We start from the raw sequence: 23554 nt of genomic DNA on the forward strand, positions 1-23554 counted from the left end.
CTAATCTAATCTAATGTAAGTTCCTGGATATTTTCCTCCCACTTAAAGCCGGTAGAAAACCGACCCGCCAAAAACCCGGGTAGATTGCAGGGTTGAACGACCCAGGTCGAAATGCTGATCAAACCCTTTCACACTGCCAGGAGGAGCCGATTATTAGCGGCTTTAAACGTTTTTTTTGGCCGGTGGGAAAGGGGTATAGAAGAGGGAAGGTGATCACAACTGAAGGAGTTGAACTACCTGAAGGGAACATAACAGAGGTGCAGGACAGCTGCAAGTACCTGGGGATCCCACAGGCAAATGGTAACCATGGTAACCAGCTGGAAAGTCAACCAGGCCCTACCAGTGATCAGACACCCTGCTGGCCACTGGAAGAAATGCAAGCCACTGATATCAAGACAAGAACGGCACAACCAGGTAGTGAGCAGAGTGTAGGCTACAGGAATATCTGTACTGAGGACGGACTAGAGGTCCCAGGGTCCAGATGGGAGACACCTCCAAAGGTGGTCGAGAACAATCGAGCTAAGATCCTGTGGGACTTCCAGATCCAGACTGACCAGCAGGTGATGGCCAATCAACCTGACATAGTGGTGGTGGATAAACAGCAGGAGACAGCTGTGGTGATAGATGGAGCAATCCCAAGTGATGGAACATCAGGAAAAAGGAGCAGAGAAGCTGGAGAAGTACCAAGGGCTGAGGGAGGAGATAGAGAGAGTGTGGGGCATGAAGGCAACAGTGATACCAGTAGTGATCGGGACACTGGGAGCAGGAACCCCCAAGCTGGGAGGATGGCTCCAGCAGAGACCAGGAACAACATCTGAGAGCTCTGTTCAAAAGAGCACAATCCTAGGAACAGCTAAGATCCTGCAGAACCCTCCAGCTCCCAGGCCTCTGGTAGATCCTGCAGAACCCTCCAGCTCCGAGGACTCTGGTAGATCCTGCAGAACCCTCCAGCTCCGAGGACTCTGGTAGATCCTGCAGAACCCTCCAGCTCCCCGGCCTCTGGTAGATCCTGCAGAACCCTCCAGCTCCCCGGCCTCTGGTAGATCCTGCAGAACCCTCCAGCTCCCCGGCCTCTGGTAGATCCTGCAGAACCCTCCAGCTCCCAGGACTCTGGTAGATCCTGCAGAAGCCTCCAGCTCCCCAGCCTCTGATATAAATAAAATAAATGACACACTTCGAGTGAAAACACTGAAACTTTATAGTTTCAAGATATCAATGAATGCTGACTCACTGTTATTGTGTGGTGTGTGTGTGTGTGTGTGTGTGTGTGTGTGTGTGTGTGTGTGTGTGTGTGTGTTAGATTAATTCTGCTCTCTGATCACTCTGAATGGAAGGTTTCGGTTGACGTTCCAGTTTCGGGCAGTTCTCTGCGTATGAGGAAGTGTGTGTGAATATCCAGGCGTTGAGGAGTGTGAGCAGAGATGTGAAATGGGCGTTTCCGAGGATACAAAACCCAAACAGGACTCTGAGGAACCGGTTCTGCCGCCACCCGATCCTCCGTCCACCATATAAAAGCTGCTGTGTGCAGAGGTGGGCTGCGGTCTGAAGAGGCGTCATGGCGGTCCTGCTGCTCCTGATGATCCCTGCAGTTCTGCCGCTCCTGCTGATCCCGGCGGTGCCTCCGGCCTCGGCCTCGCATTACTCCGGGGCCTCGGCGACTTTCAGCTTCAGAGGAAGAAACGCCGACGGGTCGCTGAGGGTGAGAAACACTCGGCATCGGTCAAGTGTCTGCTCCAGAATTAAAAACAAAGGTTCAGTTTTTCCAAATCGAAGCTTGTTTGAAGAGAAATCGTGACGAAAACCTTTCTGTGATTTCACACAATCTTCATTCTCAAAGAGTTTCTCCTTGAAATAATTTAATTCATAAATTGTCTTCTTTTAGTTTGTTTAAATATCAAAACATTATTTCAAATCAACAAACACTCTGAACAAGAAATAATTAAAATAAATCAATCAAATTAAAATCAAATAGTCATAATGTCAGGCGAAACAAGGAACTGCTCTTGTCAAGATGCACCTTTTAAAATTCATTTCATGTTATTTTGATTTATTTTAAACTCAGTGAAGTTATTTCTAAAATTGCATTTCATTTATCATTTTGATTTAGTTAATTTCATTTATTCTTGTTTCATTTCTTTTCATTTCATCTGAATGCTTTGCAGCCTCAAAGTGGAAAAACTGACAGAAAAAACCCAAAAGGCTGAACTGCAAACAACGATCTGTCTGGTCAAAACGTTTAAAATGGCTCCTGTTGTGACCTGGATGAATGATGGATGATGGACGATGGATGGATGGATGACTGGATGGATGGAGGATTTCGGATGGATGATGGATGAATGGATGGGTTGATGGATGGATAGAGGATATATGATTGATGGATGGACGGATGATGGATGATGGATGGATGGAGGATTTATGATGGATGGATGGATGGATGGATGGATGGATGGATGATGGATGGATGATGAAGATTCTGATGGATGATGGATGGATGGATGGATGGATGGATTTATGATGGATGGATGAATGATGGATGGATGAATGGATGGATGGATGGAGGATTTCTGATGGATGGATGGATGGATGAAGGATTTCTGATGGATGATGGATGGATTGATGGATGGATGGAGGATTTATGATGGATGGATAGATGGATGGATGGAGGATTTCTGATGGATGATGAATGGATGGATGGATTGATGGATGGATGGAGGATTTATGACGGATGGATGGATGAATGGATGGATGGTTGGATGGATGGATGGATGGATTGAGGACTTCTGATGGATGATGGATGGATGGATGGATGGAGGATTTCTGATGGATGATGGATGGATGGATGGATTGATGGATGGATGGAGGACTTATGATGGATGGATGGATGGATGGATGAATGGTTGGATGATTGGATGGATGGATGGATGGATGGGAGATTTGATGGATGGATGGATGGATGGGGATTTCTGATGGATGATGGAGGATGAATGGATGGATGGATGGATGGATGGAGGATTTCTGATGGATGATGAATGGATGGATGATGGATGGATGGTTGATGGATGGAGGATTTCTGATGGATGATGAATGGATGGATGGATGAAGATTTCTGATGGATGATGGATGGATGGATGATGGATGGACGGTTCCTCTGATCTTCTCCGCAGGTTGAATTTCGTAAGCGGGCGACCTTTGACAGCTGCCTCCAGCAGGGTTGGCACTGTTACCATGGAAACTGTGGCACGTTGACTCAGAGATCACAGGTGTCATTGACAGAAGCATCAACAGTCCACAGTCCAGCAGGCGGTGGTGTGAAACCGAAGAAGTCTCTCTGTGGAAGCTCTGGGACGACAAACCCTTCCAGATGAGGTACCTGCTTCTGTCTCAGTTACAGTGGCGTTGTCATGGTTACCTGAGACATTGCATTGAACATCTGAGATGTTGTCATGGTAAATGACAAACAATGAATGCTGACCTGAGCAAAAGAATGCCCTGCCATGGCTCAATGGCGCCCTCTGGCAGCAGATGAAAGAGCAGGACTTGGCTGAAGAGATCACTCAAAACTGGTTGCAACACTGATTTTCACAAGTCTTCGAAATAAGGTAGTGAGGAACTCAAGGAAAGCTAAAGCTGACTTTTTTTATTAACGTAATAGAAGACGCAAGGGGGAATGGAAAACTAATTTGGAAAAATCTTAGTAAATTAACAGGGAGAAATAAAGATCAGAAAACAAAGGAACATGAACTTATAGTGAATGGAATCTCAACACAAGATCATGATGTGAGAGCTAACACCTTCAATAGCTTTTTATAGATTCAGCTGAGGAACTGGCCAAAAGCTTCTCTGCCAGAATTTGGACATGCATTTCACTGAAGGATGTCAAGCCAATTTTCAGGATAGGAGAATGCACCAACTCTGAAGTGGCAGATATTACGAGCTCCTTAAGAGACTCAAAAACAAAGGATACATATAACACGGACATAACATTCCTAAAAACACACAAGGATGTACTAGCTGGGCTGATAGCTCATTTGATAAATCTTTCTGTCAACCAATGTATTTTTCCACATACTTGGAAAACGGCTGTTGTGACACCGATTTATAAGGCCGGTGAACAAACAAACGTGGCTAATTTCAGGCCCATCAGTAGGACTACCGTAGTGTCCAGGGTGGCTGAGAAATGGGTGGCTGGCTGTCCATCTGAACAGAAGCCACACTCCTTTGCACTCACTTCAGCTCGGTTCTCACTCCAACCATTCAACAGAAACTGCCAACTGTTATTTTCTGGAAGGTCTCAGTCAGTGTTGGATACAGGTGGCGCTGTGGGGCAGTATTTCTGGACCTTAAGAAGGCATTCCATACTGTACACCATCAGGTACTTTTATCAAAGCTGTCTTCTTCTAATTTCTCTGTGCAAGCAGTTAATTGGTTTAACTCATATTTATCAAACAGGAAGCAAAGTGTCCGTATTGGTAAATCGCAGTCAACAAATCTGCAGATGGAAATTAACCTAAGGCTAAATCTGACATATTTACATTTATTTAAATGTTCATGAATATGCGTTGCTCCTGTTTTCTCTTAAACAAATTAATTAAAAAAAAAAAAACATATCTCAACTGTAACTTTAGAGTTCCCCAGGGATCAATATTGGGGCCTCTTGAATTTAGTCTATACATAAATGACCTGCCTTCAGTCTGTCCAACTGTCTCCATACAAATGTACGCCGATGACACAGTTCTTTATACACATGCTGAACCTAAACAACAAGCAGCAGAGAAACTGAATGCAGCCATGGTCCATGTGTGTGACTGGTTGAGGAACTCATGCTTACATCTAAACACAAACAAAACACTTTGTATGTTTTTCTCACACAAGTCCACAGAACCCGACCCTGACATTGTGATCAACGGAAACAGTATTCAGGTTGTGTCAGAATTTAAATATCTCAGAATCATATTAGATTCAAACTTGACATTCAAAAGGTAAAAAACACGATTAAATTCAATTTGGCCAATTTCAGACATACAAGACCATACCTAACCATAGATGCAGCAAAACTTTTTATGCATGCCATGATCTTCTCCCCATAACTCCTGCTTCACAGCCTGGCCACAGACAAACCAAACCACTTTGAAATCCATAGAATCCCTATATAAACAAACATTAAAAACACTTGGTCAAAAGCCCAACCGTTACCATCATTGTCACATAATTCAAAAATACAACTTATTTAATTTTAAGAGCTTTACGCATTTTTTAGATGCATGCCTGATCTTCAAGATATTAAATGGACTGCACCTCCACCACTAAACAATTTCATAAAACGAAGAGAATGTGGTCCCAGAAGAACCAAGGCGGCTGCCAGAGGGGACTGTGAGGTACCATTCAGACAGAGTGTTTGGTGGGACAGTCCTCTCCGTTAGAGGCTCACATCACTGGAACAGTCTCCCTATCATAGTAAGACAGACCGCTAACTACTTCACCTTTAAATCCAATCTCAAGACATGGCTCAAAACAAACTAAACGTGTAATCGTGGATAAGTACAAGCTAAATTCTGTCACTGGTGTTTCCCATATGTCTCCAACATCTTCTGTATTGTATTTTATTGTATTGTACTGTACTGTGGATTACATGTTTTTGTATAAATGGTTTTTATTTTTCCATTTTAACAACCTGCTCAGGGACTACAGATGTAAATTAGCCTATGGTTAACTCTGGCTTATTTACACTCTTATTAGAAAAGACGTGTTGATCAATATGCACTGTCCCTGACAGATAGATAGATAGATAAATAAATAAATAAATAAATAAATAAATAAATAAAGTGTTGTCATGGTTACCTGAAGTGTTGTCATTGTTACCTGAAGTGTTGTCAAGGTTACTTGAGGTGTTGTCGTGAATACCTGAAGTGTTGTCATGGTTACCTGAAGTGTGTCATGGTTACCTGAAGTGTTGTCAAGGTTACTTGAGGTGTTGTCGTGAATACCTGAAGTGTTGTCATGGTTACCTGAAGTGTTTCATGGTTACCTGAAGTGTTGTCGTTAATACCTGAAGTGTTGTCAAGGTTACTTGAGGTGTTGTCATGAATACCTGAAGTGTTGTCATGGTTACCTGAAGTGTTGTCAAGGTTACTTGAGGTGTTGTCGTGAATACCTGAAGTGTTGTCATGGTTACCTGAAGTGTTTCAAGGTTGCTTGAGGTGTTGTCGTGAATACCTGAAGTGTTGTCATGGTTACCTGAAGTGTTGTCGTTAATACCTGAAGTGTTGTCAAGGTTACTTGAGGTGTTGTCGCACACGTCTTGCCAGAGACTCTTTTCAACAGACAGAGGCTAACCCTTGACACATCTTCAGTTGTGTACCTCAACTTCATTGAGTGTTTCGACACTTTACCACAACACACTCTCTGTAGAGGGTAGCCCGCCACAGGCTGCTCAGACCTGGGTGTGTGTCAAAAGGTTGGCTCCTCCCTCCAGACAGGATCCTTCCTCCTCATCCACAGTCTGGGCTTTGATGGCTTTCCTCTGTATCGGCCCACTAATTCCAAAGTCTTTGAGGAGTTTTGTGATGGAGTGGCCTACAAAGCCTCTGCAGCCGGCTTTGACTGGCCGCACCTCAGCTTTCACATCTCTCGCTGCAGCTTCAGCCACTAGGTCAGCATAACGAAGCTGTTTCCGTTCAAAGGCCTTCCCCATGGCGTCCTCCCCATGGCGTCCCCCCACCCCATGGCGTCCTCCCCCATGGCATCCTCCCCCATGGCATCCCCCCCCCTGGCGTCCTCCAGGGGACAGTGGGCTCTATGAGAAAGGCCCGCTGCCAGGACTTCGACCAGAAGACCAAATCTGGATATAGATTGGCTGCAATCTCACGTGGAAATGAGACGGTGGTCCATTTCCCCGTCTCCAACTCCCTGTAGTTTTCTGAGCTGAGGAGGACAAGAGTTTGACATCTGTTTCTCTCCCTCCTGGACAAACTGGTCCTGGGGTGAGAGGCGTGGTGTTGATGGATCCTCTCTTGGCCTCTAGCTCCACTGCTAAAGCACCTCAGAACTTGGTTTGCCGCCAGGTATATCTGCCCTGAGTCAGACTGGTCTGGCACCCTACCAAGGCTGAATCCCATTTGACCCCTTAGCCCTCCCCCTTGGCCCTACCCCTCCGTTTTGCACATTCACGTGGAGGGGTAGGAGTGTCCCGATTGTCATTATGATGAAGGGTTTAGGGGGAAGGGCAAGGGCTATTCACCACTCCAAACGGAGATTCTCCCGAGGCACACTCCAAACGGAGGGGTATGATGCAGTGGCGGCCGGTGGCGAGGAGCGTGCGGGAGCGCTTGTTTTGCCCGCCTTTATTGCGAGTAGCGTTCGTTCCCACACTCACGCATTCCAGGCGGGCAGTGTTGAAGAAACCAGTTTATTGAAAATAATCGTCTATCTGTTGTGTTTGGAATGCGTGGGTGGAAACGGCCGCCGGCCCTCCCCATCGCCGCCACTGGGTATGACAGATTTCCCAGAAAGCCTTGCAAGATCGGCAAGATGGCAGCATCCGCAACGAAAGAAGTTCATAAATGTAAGTATTTTCTCAATGAGTAAAGTTTTAAAATGTAAGAAAAACATTCTTCTTCGGCAAACAATTGTCGCATCTGCCTACGTCATCGGCAGCGGCGACTACTGATAACGTACGTGATTGTCGAAGGGGTGTCCCAATTCGGAGGGGTTTACTTTCGGCCCTACCCCTTAGTGCTCCATTTTAAAGGGTACGGGCAAGGTGGAGGGCTAAGGGGTAGGGCTAGAAAGAGAAATGGGATTGGGCCTAAGATGTACTGGAGTGAGGCTGGTACGAGCCCAGAGGACAGGACTCTGGGTCCACCCAGAGTGTGAGTTGGTGGGAGCAGGCAGGACATCGTCTGTTGCTCTGAAGATGAAGCTTCTTGAATTCAAGAAGCTTATTCTTGCATTAAGGGAGGAGTGTGGTCCCCCGTGGGCTGGGCCCGAATGTGAGGCATGCAGGCCCACCGGGGTGTGGAAACACCCTGGTGCCACACAAAGCAACCCCCAGCTATGGGTAAAATAGCACCACTGCCTTGTGGTCGTGACAGGAGTGACAAAGAATAAGGGAGACCCCCCCCCCCCCCCCCCCCCCCACACACCACACACAGAAAATCTGGAGTGGAGCCCCGAAGGCGGTTGGTCAACTCCTGTTGGTACCAACCGTATGGGCCTATCCCTTCCGTTGGACGTACCATCGAGGCTGACAAGGGGGATCTGTCGACCAGGCATCTCAGTTCCTCCAGAACTTTGCCCCGGATTGTGCCCTGGAGGGGTCACTCCAGTGCCGGGGCTGCCCTCCAGACAGCCCAGTGCTGCTCAGGCTCCTCGGCAACCCGAGCCCCTCCCTCACCCATCTTTCCACCTGTTTGGCCTGCGATAGTCTCGTGGCCACATCGGTCGGGCAGTGAGTCGAACTGGAAGTAGCAGAGCTTCAGCTCTCCGGGCAGGGTGGTGCCGTCCACCTGCTGGAGTTCCTTCATTCTGTTCTTCCTGATCTCTGGCACTTGCTGAGGGTCTTTGAGTTCAGCACTGTACCGCCGTCCAATTGCCTGGTAAACCCGCTCCGCCCCTCCTCATCCATGTTTGGAATTTGGAGTTGGGCTCAGTCTGGGTAGGAGCCCATAGAAGGGGATTTCACTCGGTCGTGAAACGGCTGAGCCAATCAGCGTTGACGCTTTCTTTCTTTCTTTCTTTTTTTTTTTTAATGGGCAAATTCCAGTGGCTAAACTGGAAGTGATGCTATCGCTGCGCATACTGGAGATTACAGACTTTAACTTTAACCATCGTCTGAAAGCTGCAATAAGTAAAGTTATAGCCAAAATACCAAGTATTACAACAATCAAGCAAGAGCAAGAGTCTGCGCCTGGTGAGTTTCTAACAGGAAAAAGTGTTTTTTTCGTGTCTTAGCGTGTAGAGAAGCTAAAGCTAAAGTGCTAAAGCTAACCCTTAGAGAAGCTGACGCATTTTGATGACGTGTTTGTTTTGAAACGCTGATTGGCTGAAGTGCCTGTCAGTCAGAGGAGTAACTGACACCCCCTGCAAGAAGCTTCTATGGGCTCCTATCCAGACTGAACCCAAGTTCAAAATCCAAATCTGGATAAGGAGTGGGCGGAGCTGGTTTACCAGGCTAGCCGTCCAAGGCTTCCAAGAGCAAAAATTAGTTTACATTTAATTAAAATGTTTTTTATCAGTCCAGAATAATTAATAAAATAATAATAATGATAATTATTCGATAAATAAATAAATGTATCAATACTTGTGAATTAAGTGAGCATGTATATGATTTTGAGAGGATCGTTGAACTCTTCAGCACCGTGTGACGCTGTCCCAGTTCTGGTTTTTGCAGAATGTGGATCAGCTGATGATAGAGTGTTTTCCTTCGGTCCACACACACCAGGACATTCTCCTGCTGCTGGGTCCCGACACGGAACGGTCTGTCCTCCTGGAGCTGGAACATGCTGGTGGATCTGGGACAACGGTCGGACACCGGAGAACCAAACAGATCGCCAGATATCGCCGTCCTTCCTTTACTGAGGTGAGCGTCTGCAAGACAACACAGCCTGTGAATCACCTGAGGGGTTCCTCAGGGAACCATGCTGGGACCTTCTCAACATCAATGCGCTCAGTCCTCTCAGAAGAGCATCTTCCTCCCTAACATCCAGATTATAGAGCATCTTCCTCCATGAACTGATGTAGCTACACAAACTAAATCAGTGACTCAAACTGATCCACACAGTGCTGGCTGCTCAGCGAATGCTAATGCTAATGCTACATGCTATTTCCGTCTTTGCCAATTAATTTTCTGAGTTGAAGAAGACTTTACCAAGTAAAAGCTCAGAAATCAGCAGTTCTATCCTCAGTAGCGGTGGTCCTGCATTGGAGTGACTCCAGGAAGTTGGCTCCTCCACTGAAGCTCTAATAAAAACGCTGAGCTTGCGGTTTGTGCAGAGTTCCTCAGAATTGTCCTCGGACGTACCGGCTGGCATCGTTTGACCCCGACGGCGACCGGGTCTGGTGCCGATATGGAAGCGTCCTCCAGAGAAGCTCGGAGTGCAGCACCTGCAGCCAGCCTGCGGGGTTCCTTCTGGACCAGGTGAGGTGGAGGGTCACTTCCAGAAACAGCTGCTGACCGGTGGAACCCATGTTCGTTCTGTCGATGTTCCCATCAGGACTCCTGCGCGCTGCACTTCCGGCGCTCGTCCGCCGACCCCAGGGTTTATGGGTTTGAGCTGGTGGTGGAGGACTTCCCCCAACGGCACATCAGCCTGGTGTACAGGGATGGGTCCCGAGTCCACCGGTCTCCGCTGAGCATCACGAGGAGACAAGGCGTCCACCGCCCGGATCAGACACCGACCACACCCACCGCACCACCACAGGCTGGCTGGTGGGGGGCGACAGCCACCGCACCACCCACAACCACAACCACAAACCAACCTGCAACACCCTGGAGGTGGTGGTGGACCACTGCACCACCGACAACCACAACCACAAACCAACCTGCAACTCCCTGGAGGTGGTGGTGGACCACTGCACCACCGACAACCACAACCACAAACCAACCTGCAACTCCCTGGAGGTGGTGGACCACTGCACCACCGACAACCACAACCACAAACCAACCTGCAACACCCTGGAGGTGGTGGTGGACCACTGCACCACCGACAAACCACAACCACAAACCAACCTGCAACTCCCTGGATGGTGGTGGACCACTGCCCCACCGACAACCACAACCACAAACCAACCTGCAACTCCCTGGAGGTGGTGGTGGACCACTGCACCACCGACAACTACAACCACAAACCAACCTGCAACTCCCTGGAGCTGGTGGTGGACCACTGCACCACCGACAACTACAACCACAAACCAAGCTGCAACTCCCTGGAGGTGGTGGTGGACCACTGCACCACCGACAACTACAACCACAAACCAAGCTGCAACTCCCTGGAGGTGGTGGTGGACCACTGCCCCACCGACAACTACAACCACAAACCAACCTGCAACTCCCTGGAGCTGGTGGTGGACCACTGCCCCACCGACAACTACAACCACAAACCAACCTGTTACTCCCTGGAGGTGGTGGTGGACCACTGCCCCACCGACAACTACAACCACAAACCAAGCTGCAACACCCTGGAGGTGGTGGTGGACCACCACACCATCCACAACCACAACCACAAACCAACCTACAAGGCCTTGGGGGTGGTGGTGGACCACTGCACCATCCACAACCACAACCACAAACCAACCTACCACACCCTGGAGGTGGTGGTGGAACACCACACCATCAAAGACCACAAGATCAGCATCCACCCACCCGACGAGCCCCGGACATTGGAGCTGGAGGTCGACTCCCATGACCACGAGGCCACTGGGGTCCAGGGCGCTGCCCCTCAGCAAGCTGCCGCTGCAGTTCTCGGTTCTAGGTAAGAGGAACATCCAGCGTGTTCATCCAGTCAGGATCACTTCAAAAGCTTAAGCTAATGCTAACAGTGAGCAGGACGGAGAGAGAGCAGCTCTGCAGCTTCACGACCGATTTCAGCCACAGTCAGACCGATGAGGCCGTTAAATCATTCAAAACCAGAGACCAGACCAGAGTTCGGTCCTGAGGACTGCAGAGCCTACGTTTTCAGTAGCATTCTGGGTCCTGTTACCACAACAACGCTGCATGACACAACTGTGAAAAGCATTTCCAAGGTGGAACTTTTTGAAAACACTTGGGCTCCGTGGTCTCAGTCCGGAATCTGCTGGTCCTGATCCAGGTCCAGATTTTCCTGGTCCTGGTCCAGGTCCAGATTCTCCTGGTCCTGATCCAGGTTCTCCTTGTCCTGGTCCTAGTCCACATTCTCCTGGTCCTGGTACTGGTGCTGGTCCTGGTTCACATTCTCCTGGTCCTGGTCCTGGTCCTGGTGCTTGCCCAGTGGAAATGGAAACTGTTTTCCTAAAGTTTTTCTGTGAACACAAAATTTCTGAATCAAAAATGCAAAAATGATGTGTTTCCAAGTGGTCGTCATGGAAACGGGACTTGAATGGTCGTCATGGAAATGGGGGCTCAGACTCACAGACCTTGTTGTTGCTGTCTGACCTGCAGTGGACCCGCCGGCCCCCTCCTGCCAGGACGGACTCTACCTGCCCCGGTTCCTGGCCCCGACACCCGCTGCCGCGCCGGATCCGGGTGGAGGTGGGCCGGCTGCTGGAGATCGGCGTTCGGGCGGAGGCGGCGCTCAGCTCGTACGTTGGGCGGGGGTTTGGCGGGCGGGGCGGCGGGCGGGCGGGTGGGCGGGTGCTGACCGGCGCTCTGTTCTCTCACAGGATCCAGAACCTCATCCTGAGCGGACCCCTGCAGGTGGCCAAGCGCCGCACCGCCCGCCAGGAGTTCGTCCTGCGCCTGACCCCCACCCGGGACCAGCTGGGACAACATTACCCAGTGTGCTTTGCAGTGGAGTCAGTGGCCCGGTGAGCGACGGTTCGATTCCCGCTTCCAGAGTCGGGTCGCTCATCTCACTGAACCGCTGTCACAGTGGGAAGACGTGCTGCTTGAGTCTTCTGCAGTTTGCATGTTCTGCCCAGGCCAGCTGACGTCGGAGCCACTCGGTGTTTTTCAGGTTGGAGGTCTATCAGTCGGAGATGAGGTGTGTTCTGCTGGAGGTGGTGAAGAACCAGAGTGAGTCTGGAATCATGTCTAAACTCCAGTCAGGATGGATCCAGATCAGGGTTCTGGATCCATCCTGACCAAAGAACCTTTTCAGTGGCTCTATACCAAGGCTCCGAGGCAGCAGCAGAAGTAACAGTAGTAGCAGCAGTAGCATTAGCATTAGCATTAGCATTAGCATTAGCACCACCTCCTACAATTAAAAACGTCTCTTTGCAGTCGTCTCTCATGTGACCTGTGGAGACTCCTGGATGCGGCTGGAGGTGGACAAGTCCTCTCTGTCTGGACTCCAGGAGGACCATCTGCGTCTCAGCGACCCGTCCAGCACCGCCTGCAGCCTGCAGCGCTTCTCCAACCGCAGCCACGTGGTGGCGCTAGTGCCGCTCAATGCCTGCGGCACCCGGATCCAGGTCCGGCCCGCTCTTATTGTCTTAACAATCACTGTCCCGCTCTTATTGTCTCAACAATCACTGTCCCGTTCTTATTGTCTCAACAATCACTGTCCCGCTCTTATTGTCTCAACAATCACTGTCCCGCTCTTATTGTCTTTCACGACGTTTTGAACAATGCTGTTTCCATGGAAACATCAGAAACACTGAAACCAGGGTAGTTTTCATGTTGGTCCACTGGTTGGCGCTGTTGTGTGTGAGCGGGATGAGGTCTGTTCTCGCCGTCTGTCCCCGCAGGAGGACCAGGACTTCCTCGTCTTCAGGAACGCCATCACTGCCTCCGACGGCGGCGCTGTGGTCTCCAGGAAGGCCCTGCTGGACCTGCGGTTCTCCTGCCAGTACCCCAAACGGGGGAACGTCAGTCTGAACTTCGTGGCGCACAGAAAGGAGGTGACGGTGTGGGACCACGGCTTGGGAACCTTCACCTACCGTTCGAGTTCTACCCCGACCGGACGTACGGTGCCATGGTGGACCCGGACTCCTACCCCCTGCTGTACGAGGTCGGGACCCGGATCTACATGCAGATCGAGGTCTCGGCTTCGGTCGGAGACACCCAGCTGTTTGTGGAGACCTGCAGGGCGGCGCCGTACGACAACCCCGACTCTGCCCCCACCTACTCCATCCTCCACCACGGGTGGGTTCCTCCATCAGGAACCTTCAGGCTCGCGCCGGGCGATATCGCCAGAAAATTAAATCTCTATTTTTTTTTTTGGATTGAAATCCAAAAAAATGATTTTAATCTATTTGTTTTTCAAAGCACGCGATTTAAGTTTCATTTTCATTTTTATCATATTTGCGTATTGAAAAATCGCGACGCGCTGCAAAATCGCAATGCGCCTCAAAATCACGACGCGCCGTGAAATCGAAATGCGCTGCAAAATCGCAATGCGCTGCAAAATCACGATGCGCCGCAAAATCGTGACGCATCACAAAATTGCGATGCGCCTATAAAAATCGCTATGTGCCGCAAAATCGTGACGTGCCACAAAATCACAACACGCTGAAAAATCGCGATGTGCCTCAAAATCGCGATGCGCCTCAAAATCGCGGCATGCTGCAAAATCGCGATGCGCCTGAAAATCGCGATGCGCCTGAAAATCGCAACGCGCCATAAAATCGCGATGCGCCGTAAAATCGTGACGCGCCGCTCTTTATTTCATGTTGTGTCTTATAGCAGCCTTTTCCTTTCTGTTTTTCTGATAATTTGGCCGAGTGCATTATGGGTAAAGATGAGGAATGGACCGTGTTTCACTGTGAAAAGCATTGCTTTGATAACGCTGCACAAGGCAGTGTGGGATTCTCGGGGCGCCGGTCTTCTCATTCGGAAGAGAATGTTGGCAGTAGTCTGTGCTACCGCGCCAGTCCTCCCAGTGTGGCCACTGTGTGTATTACACGTGTCCCGTCAAAATGGCGGAGGGACAGAAAACATTCAACTCTGTGTTGAGATTTAATTTTTTTTTTTTCAAATCGATTGAAAAATAAAATCGAATTAATCGAGTTAATTGGATATATGGCCAGATAACAACCAAGGAGCTGATGAGAAGGACCAAGTGACCTCAGACAGATCCTGGATCAGCCCTGGCTCCCGGGTTCTGCAGCTTTCATGACCAGAAGAACCGTTCCAGTGACTTTCCTCTAGTCCAGCTGATCTGGAGCCATGAAGAACATTTAACCTTTAAAATGAGGCGAAAGCAGCTCCGGAAGCTTCAAACTAGTTTTGATTTCTATATAAAACCTAGATCTTATGATGTATTTTTCAGGTTTTAACTTCAGTTCTTGATACTTAACGTTCCTTATATTTTGACCTGTTTTTCAACCTGGTTTTAACAGCCTCGTTCCAATTTTGAAATTTTGGTGGTTTAAACCATTTCACCTCAAGAAGAACTTGTTTTTGCTCTGACAGGTGCAGAGTGGACCCGACGGTGGAGGTCTACAACTCCAGCCAGCGAACAAGTTCCAGTTCAGCATGGAGGCTTTCAGGTTCATCGGTTCATACGAGCAGGTCAGGAACCAGCCGGGGTCTACTGAAGACCAGCAGAACCCCGCTTCAAAATAAGACTCCGTGTTCAGAAAGATGATCTATGATCTGATGTCAGAGGAGGAAGATGCTCTATAATCTGGATTGGAGGAGGAAGATGCTCTAAAATCTGGAGTTTGTGGGATGACGGAGTCTCTGCGGCTCTCCAGTAGAACGTGCAGCAGAACTCCTGCTGACCTCTTGACCTTTGACCTTCCAGGTTTACATCAGCTGTTCCGTCGTCGTGTGTGAAGCAGGAAACAAAAACACACGGTGTTCCCAGGGGTGCCTGAACGCCACATGGGCGGACGGTGCAGACCGCCGCCGCCGCCGCCGGAGGGACACGGCCATCCAGAGCGCCCGTCACTTCATCTCCCAGGGTCCTTTGCGCCTGAAGAGGTCAACGGGGGAGCGAGGAGGCTCAGGTGAGGAGGTGGCCGGCGTTTTCCTCGCTGCACGGCGCCTCGTTTCAGTGACAGTCTGATGGTTCTCTGTTCACAGCGACCCTGACCCCGACCCCGACCCCGACCCTGACCCTGAACCTGAACCTGGTCTTCATCACTGGCTGCCTTCTCGCAGCCCTGGCCCTGATCTCTGTTCTGGTTCTCTGGAGAACCAAGATGTCCGCCGTCAGATATCAGCGTTTAGCTTCAGCTGAAACATGAAACCTGCAGAAGTTTCTCCTGTCTGTTGAAAAGTTGTTCCGGGGTTTTAGGGTTCTTGGTTCATCGTCTCACATTTAAACTAATAAACTGTTTCATTTCAAACCTTGAGAGACGTCAGCGTCCAATCAGCAGACAGATCGATGCGCCGATCCGCCTCCTCTGTGCCACGACTTCTTCACGTCAAACACTTAACTTTCATTGTGTTTCGTGTCCAGAGCCACTGAAAATGCAACTTTTTGAAAACTCTCTGTCTCCGTCTCCATGGAAACAGGACAAAACAAACCTTCCTGGAAGCAATCAGGCTCAGTCTCCATGGAAACGGGGGAACACAAACCTTTGTGGAAGCAACCAGGCTCCGTATCCATGAAAACGATACAAAACAAACTTCCTGGATGCAATCAGGCTTCATCTCCATGGAAACGGGACAAAACAAACCTTCCTGGAAGCGATCTGGTTCCGTTGTGAGTCTGTTTCCTGTTTTATTGTGAAGTCCCCCACCGTCTGTCTGTTTCCTGTTTTATTGTGAAGTCCCCCACCGTCTGTCTGTTTCCTGTTTTATTGTGAAGTCACTGTCTCGGGCTCGTTCTGGACTCGGAGCCGATGCCTCGCCGGACTGTTCCTCCGTTTCCTCGGTGACGCTTCGTTCTCCAGGTTCTCGTTTTCCTCTCTGAATTACAGCGCTTTGTGGTTTTTAGATGGTGAATCATTTTTAATGTCTCAAAAATCTGAAAATACTAATAATAGCAATATCGGTTGATCATTCATGTTAAAAAAAAATCAAATCTTGATTCCTCTGAGATTTTCAGAAGCAGATCCAATAATAAACAAGATTTAGTCACTGAAGACTTTCTGTCGTTCTTTCGTTCTTTCATTCGTGTTTTTTTTTTCTTTCATTTCATGGAAACATTTAGAAGAGAAAATCCTGCATGGACGTAAAACCAACAGAACAAAGACTTTCAGGAGAGCAACAGGAACATGCCGTCAGAAGAGAGAGGACCGGTTCTGTAAATCCTCCTGGCTTGGTCCGGATCTGAGGGACCGGGAGAGACCCTGCCTTCTGGTTCAGGTCCGCTGCTTCTGCAGGTTTCATCTAAACTCTGTCCTCGAGGCAGAACCGGACCGGACTCCTGCCGGTTCAGCCTGATCCCGGTCCATGTTGTGACGCCCCGCTCTGTGTAATGACAGGCTGCAGCCACTAGATGGCAGAACGAGTCCAGGAGCCAGGAGGGACTGTGAGAGGAGAACATGAGCTCTGGGTCCGGGTCCGAGTCTCGGCATGGATCTGGATCTGAGTATGGATTTGGGTCTGGGTCTGTGTCTGGGTCTGGGTCTGAGTTTGGGTTTGGGTCTGAGTCTGGTTCTGGGTCTGGGTCTGGGTCTAGGTATTGATACATATCTGGATATCTGTCTGGGTCGGGGTTTGGGTCTGGGTGTGGATCTGGATCTGGATCTGGGTATTGGTCTGGGTGTGGATCTGGATCTGGGTTTGGGTCTGAGTCTGGGTCTGGGTATGGATCTGGATCTGGGTCTGAGCTGGGTTTGGGTCTGAGTCTGGGTCTGAGTCTGGGTATGGGTATGGATCTGGGTCTGGGTTTGGGTCTGAGTCTGGGTATGGATCTGGATCTGGATCTGGGTCTGCGTATTGATATCTGTCTGGGTCGGGGTTTGGGTTTGAGTCTGGATGTGGGTCTGAGTCTGGGTTTTGGTATGGATCTGGGTCTAGGTATTGACATTGACCTGGGAAATGGATCTGGGTCTGTCTCTGAGTGTGGGTCTGGGTTGAGGTCTTGGCCTTGAATGGGATCTCAGTATAGGTCTGGGTCTGGGTCTGAGTCTGAGTCTGGGTCTGAGTCTGAGTCTGAGTCTGAGTCTGAGTCTGAGTCTGGATCTGGGTCTGGGTCTGAGTCTGAGTCTGAGTCTGAGTCTGAGTCTGAGTCTGAGTCTGGATCTGGGTCTGGGTCTGAGTCTGAGTCGGGGTCTGAGTCTGAGTCTGAGTCTGAGTCTGGATCTGGGTCTGGGTCTGAGTCTGGGTCTGAGTCAGGGTTTGGGTATTGATCTGGATCTGGGTATTGATGTGGATCCGGATATTGGTCCGGATCTGGGTTTGGGTTTCAGTCTGGATATGGGTCTAGGTCTGGGTCTATGTCTTGGCCTTGATTTTGATCTCAGTATGGGTCTGGGTCTGGGTCTGGGTCAAGGTCTGCATCTTGATCTGGTTCTGGGTTTGGAAAAACACCCAGGAAGCAGCAGGCGGCCTTTCAGGACTGTAGTCTGGATCTTCATCCAGACCCTCAATGTGGACCCTGGAGCGGGGCGTCGTTTACCACCCCCCCCCCCCCCCCCCCCCCCCCCCCGCTATAGCCGGGGGGGGGGGGGGTCTGGTCTGGCACTGTGCTGGTCCCGGTTTGGAATACGGACCGTCAGTCCAACACCAGGAGAGTTCCTGTTTTCATGAGATCTGAGGGATCGGATCCAGTTTCAGATCCAGTTTCAGATCCAGTTTCAGATCCAGTTTCAGATCCAGTTTGGTCCTGGTCCTGACTGAAGCCCGGGTTCTGGACGCGTCGGTTCTCCGGCTCTGCAGTGGAAGCAGACGGAGCGCCGGTTCTCTGCCGGGCCTCCTGTGACCCACTTCCTGCAGCGAGAGAGCGGGGGAGGGGCGAGAGAGCGGGGGAGGGGCAGGCGGAGGTGAAGAGACAGGGGACGTGACTGATGTCTTCTCTGAGAAGTGAGAGACGGACACCGGCGGTGGGTTGCCAGAGACCGCCTGGAGACATTCTACTGACAGAGACCGCCTGGAGACGTTCTGCTGACAGAGACGCCGCCTGGAGACGTTCTGCCGCCAGAGACCGCCTGGAGACGTTCTGCCGACAGAGACCGCCTGGAGACGTTCTGCTGACAGAGACCCCTGGAGACGTTCTGCTGACAGAGACTGCCTGGAGACGTTCTGCTGACAGAGACCGCCTGGAGACGTTCTGCCGCCAGAGACCGCCTGGAGACGTTCTGTCGCCAGAGACCGCCTGGAGACGTTCTGCTGACAGAGACCGCCTGGAGACGTTCTGTCGCCAGAGACCGCCTGGAGACGTTCTGCTGACAGAGACCGCCTGGAGACGTTCTGCTGACAGAGACCGCCTGGAGCGTTCTGCCGACAGAGACCGCCTGGAGACGTTCTGCTGACAGAGACCGCCTGGAGACGTTCTGCTGACAGAGACCGCCTGGAGACGTTCTGCCGCCAGAGACCGCCTGGAGACGTTCTGTCGCCAGAGACCGCCTGGAGACGTTCTGTCGCCAGAGACCGCCTGGAGACGTTCTGTCGCCAGAGACCGCCTGGAGACGTTCTGCTGACAGAGACCGCCTGGAGACGTTCTGCCGACAGAGACCGCCTGGAGACGTTCTGCGACAGAGACCGCCTGGAGACGTTCTGCCGACAGAGACCGCCTGGAGACGTTCTGCTGACAGAGACCGCCTGGAGACGTTCTGCTGACAGAGACCGCCTGGAGACGTTCTGCTGACAGAGACGGCCTGGAGACGTTCTGCCGCCAGAGACCGCCTGGAGACGTTCTGCCGACAGAGACCGCCTGGAGACGTTCTGCTGACAGAGACCGCCTGGAGACGTTCTGTCGCCAGAGACCGCCTGGAGACGTTCTGCTGACAGAGACCGCCTGGAGACGTTCTGCTGACAGAGACCGCCTGGAGACGTTCTGCCGCCAGAGACCGCCTGGAGACGTTCTGCTGACAGAGACCGCCACGAGGCGGTCGGCGGCAGAACGCCTCGAGGCGTGCAGCCGGGACCCCGGTTCGAGCTTGCAGACAGCAGACCTGGTTGTAAAGTGGGACATTATGTGGGACAGCAGCGCTAAAAGGAGGACGGGGGACGGAGGACGTGTTTCCACTCATTCATCACAGAGTGACAGGAACCCGAGACGTCCTGCTGCCTCTGCCTCTCTCTCTCTCTCTCTCTCTCTCTCTCTCTCTCTCTCTCTCTCTCTCTCTCTCTCCTCTGATCACTGAGCTACATGCTAGCTTTAGCGTTAGCAGCAGCTGATTGAATCTCTGTGATGATCTCACCGTCCTCCTGTTTATCAGAGGAGCTGATCTGAGGAGACTCGGTCCTCCTGACAGCTGAGTCCAACATGTCCCACATGAGCATGTCTCTCTCTCTCTCGCTCGCTCTCAGTGGATAGAGCATCTTCCCTCTTCCAGCTGTTTTCAGGGGAATAAACGGGTGAAAGATGGAATCAGCAGTAATTAGCAGCTTTGAAGCTTCTCAGCCGTTCGGAGCCGTAATGTTTCTTCCTGCCGTCAAAACCTTCTGTGGAATTCATCTCATCGCTCTTCATCTCGTCATCTCTCTCATCTCTTCATCTCTTCATCTCATCGCTCTTCATCTCTTCATCTCGTCATCTCTTCATCTCGTCATCTCTTCTCGCTGCTGTTCCCTCCTGTGGCCTCGAGGTGAAAACAGAAAACCAGCAGAGCTCTTCAGGTTTTACACAAGTCTACTGACTGTGGGGGAAAACCTTGTTTTAGTCCTGATTTCACACCGAGGTCCAGAGTCCACCGAGGTCCACCGAGTCCACCAAGTCTACCGAGGTCCACCGAGTCCACTGAGTCCACCGAGGTCCAGAGTCCACCGAGTCCACCGAGGTCCAGAGTCCCCGAGTCCACCGAGGTCCAGAGTCCACCGAGTCCACCGAGGTCCAGAGTCCACCGAGGTCTGAAAGAACCTCAGCACGGTCTAATCCGGCTCAGGAGGGTCTGGTCTGACTTTTAAACTCTGAGCTTCTTTTAAAGGACCTGTATCCTGCTTTTTAGCTCGTCCAAACCCTAGAAATGGCTCTAACATGGTAATAGTTCATTTTTGGCGCCAAGGAAAAGTCATTTTGTGTTAAATAAAAGATTTTCTGGGTTAATTCTGAAACCCGGAAGAGAAAACGCTCTGTTTCACTGAAAATCCCGCCTCTCCCCTGTGGACTTTGACTGACAGCTACTTCAACCAATCAGTGCTTCAAAACAATACGTCATGCGTTAGCTTCTCTAAAGGTTAGCTTTAGCTCTTTAGCTCTAGCTTCTCTACACGCAAAGACAAGCGGAAACGTCTTTTCCTGTGAGAAACTCACCAAGCGCAGACCCTTCAGACCCTCCAGACCCTCCAGACCCTTCAGACCCTTCAGACCCTTCAGACCCTCCAGACCCTCCAGACCCTTCAGACCCTCCAGACCCTCCAGACCCTTCAGACCCTCCAGACCCTTCAGACCCTCCAGACCCTCCAGACCCTCCAGACCCTTCAGACCCTCCAGACCCTTCAGACCCTTCAGACCCTCCAGACCCTCCAGACCCTCCAGACCCTCCAGACCCTCACCCTTCAGACCCTCCAGACCCTCCAGACCCTCCAGACCCTCCAGACCCTTCAGACCCTTCAGACCCTTCAGACCCTCCAGAAACTCCAGACCCTCCAGACCCTCCAGACCCTCCAGACCCTCCAGACCCTTCAGACCCTTCAGACCCTCCAGACCCTCCAGACCCTCCAGACCCTCCAGACCCTTCAGACCCTCCAGAAACTCCAGACCCTCCAGACCCTTCAACCCTTCAGACCCTCCAGAAACTCCAGACCCTCCAGACCCTCCAGACCCTTCAGACTCTTCAGACCCTCCAGACCCTTCAGACCCTCCAGACCCTCCAGACCTTCAGACCCTCCAGACCCTTCAGACCCTTCAGACTCTTCAGACCCTCCAGACCCTTCAGACCCTCCAGACCCTCCAGACCCTTCAGACCCTCCAGACCCTCCAGACCCTCCAGACCCTTCAGACCCTCCAGACCCTCCAGACCCTCCAGACCCTCCAGACCCTTCAGACCCTCCAGACCCTCCAGACCCTCCAGACCCTTCAGACCCTCCAGACCCTTCAGACCCTCCAGAAACTCCAGACCCTCCAGACCCTCCAGACCCTTCAGACCCTTCAGACTCTTCAGACCCTCCAGACCCTTCAGACCCTCCAGACCCTCCAGACCCTTCAGACCCTCCAGACCCTCCAGACCCTTCAGACTCTTCAGACCCTCCAGACCCTCCAGACCCTCCAGACCCTCCAGACCCTTCAGACCCTCCAGACCCTCCAGACCCTCCAGACCCTCCAGACCCTCCAGACCCTTCAGACCCTCCAGACCCTCCAGACCCTCCAGACCCTCCAGACCCTTCAGACCCTCCAGACCCTTCAGACCCTCCAGACCCTCCAGACCCTCCAGACCCTTCAGACTCTTGCTCTTGCTTGATTGTTTCTTTCAGGGCTGTCACGATATCAAATTTTCTTCACGATTATCGTGGGCAAAAAATCACGATAACGATATTATCACGATATCAGCAGAAATGTAACTAATAATGGTACAAACATTCAGATCATCTTTAATTTTATTTTTGTTTTCTCTCTTTTCCAGATGAATTACAGTCAGAATACCTGTCAAATGAGGCGTTGAAACAATATGAGAACAGTAACTGTACAACTGCATACCAAAAGTGTAGTTACACTCCACTAATTAAAATCAGATGAACTGATGAACAAGATCCACAGCAGAGGCGTAGTTTCGGTTGTTGGTGGGTTATGAAAACTAGGGATGAGCCGAATACTCGTTTTAAACGAGTACTCGTTACGGATAATGCATTTTTTCCGAATCCGAGGACAGCCCGAGCATTGTCTGTCATATTCGTCCTGTGCTGATGGGAGATCCTCATTGGTCCTTCATTCTGCTCCGTGCTCCGCCGAGACGACAGGATCCTGGTGAGAGAAGCCAATCGGAGCTGATAAATTAAAAATGCGGTATTTTATTTCTTTGTAGTGTGCATTGTGCCTGAGGAAACCTTTAGAAGGTTGAAACGTCGGGCGATTGTGCACGCTCAGGGTTTTTAAGTTTCGTTTTCCCTCGTTTTTTTTTTTTTTTTTTCTTTCTTATAATAATTTGGGCTTGTGCTCCACTGGGAGGCTGTGATCTGTGGGAGAGAGATGATACTGGACCGAGGTCCACGTCCTGGTCATGTCCCTGCAGCCGTGGACATGACCAGGAAGCTCAGCAGGGGCGGATGAGATGTTTCCCTGGACGCCGGGAGATTCCAGTGGGGTCATGGGGGGGGGAGGCATTCATACAACTAAAATATTCATGTTCTGACTCAATAAAAAACTTTTTCTGTAAATAGTTCCTTTACTATTGTGACCAAAAATATTAAAATTTTATTTCTGAGGGTTTTGTGTGAATAAATAATCATTTATATAACTTTAAAAATATTCATGTTCTGACTAAAATAAAAAAAAAATCTGTACATTGTACCATTGAGACTGCTCTGTAAATAGTTTTCAAATGAAGATCATATAGCAACTTCTGAGCAATCCATATCAATTTCAGACTTAAATAATGCACCAATTTCTGCCCCAGCCCGTTTCCAGTTAAATCACACCCACTTCCTGTTTAGACCAGCCCCCTCCGAGTACAGATACAGATACAGATTTTGGATGGGTAAACAATACAGATACAGATACAGATAGTGGTGTACTCGCTCATCCCTAGTGAAAACCCTCGGGTCCTGTTGGGTGAGATCCTGTCCCACCACCACACTGCCCAGGATTTTTTTTTTGTTTAAATCGGAGGCGGAATGAGCAGCAGCTGCTTCTCTCCACAGAGGCGCCGCTACTGGCTAGGGTCCCGAGCTGAAGGGGGTCCCGAGGGACGGCTGACATCAGTCAAT

At 50.5% G+C, this 23554-nt stretch overlaps 1 pseudogene; it reads left to right on the forward strand.

Annotated features, from left to right (window-relative positions):
• The first annotated feature begins 1555 nt into the window (after positions 1 to 1555).
• Positions 1556 to 19337, forward strand: LOC115389292 (uncharacterized; annotated as a pseudogene).
• Positions 19338 to 23554: the final 4217 nt, after the last annotated feature.

The sequence above is a fragment of the Salarias fasciatus genome, chromosome 1 (genome assembly GCF_902148845.1).
Source record: "Salarias fasciatus chromosome 1, fSalaFa1.1, whole genome shotgun sequence".
Taxonomy (NCBI): Eukaryota; Metazoa; Chordata; class Actinopteri; order Blenniiformes; family Blenniidae; genus Salarias; species Salarias fasciatus.